Below are 821 nucleotides of genomic sequence, written 5' to 3'. Positions count from 1 at the left end.
GCTTTGTTGAGTATGACCCGAGGCTGCAGGACAACCTCCAGTAGTCTCCTCTGCCGGTCGATCTCCTGTCTGAGGCCCGACGCCTCCTCCTCGTACCCGGCTACGAGTCCGTCCACGGCCGCTAAGATTTCCTGGGAGGCTGCGGCGAGTCTCTCAGTAACAAAACCTCTCAGAACCTCGGACTTAGACATTTTACTGCAACTCTCGCTTCAATCCGCCGCGTTTCCTGGACAATCTTACTCCCTACAAATGACTGTTGTTTCGCACCGTGGCCCTTTTCCGGTTTGAGTACGTGCTTTAATGGCATCCGAGTAGAAACGAGACCTTCGCTAAGCGTTACTTTTCCTTTTTCTTTCAGCATCAAATGTTCTGTAAACGACCAGCACCGGCAGATTTATGTCAGTATTATTAAAACACACACACATTCGGCCCCAATCTCCTTCCATACAAACCTGACACACCTGGACATGTACTGAGAACTTGTTGGGAACTCCTGTGCAGTGAAATAACCATTACGTTCATATGATATAGGGTTAGAGAGATGCTGGTGGTCTAGTGCCATATCTACTGGCAGTGACGATCGTTTGAACCTTAAATGATAAAAGAAAAAGGAAAGCCTGTACTTAACCTATAGTTACTGTGATGAGGAGAGACGCAGCGGACACAGCACACAAGCCGGTTTGTCATTCCGTTTTAGGCGTAAAATTTTAAAGCACAAAGTTGCCGCGTCGAACTACATTCACATGTCTGTTATTTAACAAATACTTGTCTATCTATCACTTTTCATACCTGATGTTTGAAAGACTTAGACCGTTCTTTAA

Source organism: Seriola lalandi, unplaced genomic scaffold (assembly GCF_002814215.2).
Source record: "Seriola lalandi dorsalis isolate HSWRI2012SDOR001 ecotype SW California unplaced genomic scaffold, Sedor1 jcf7180002054164, whole genome shotgun sequence".
Lineage (NCBI taxonomy): Eukaryota > Metazoa > Chordata > Actinopteri > Carangiformes > Carangidae > Seriola > Seriola lalandi.
Note: the sequence above shows the minus strand (reverse complement) of the source record.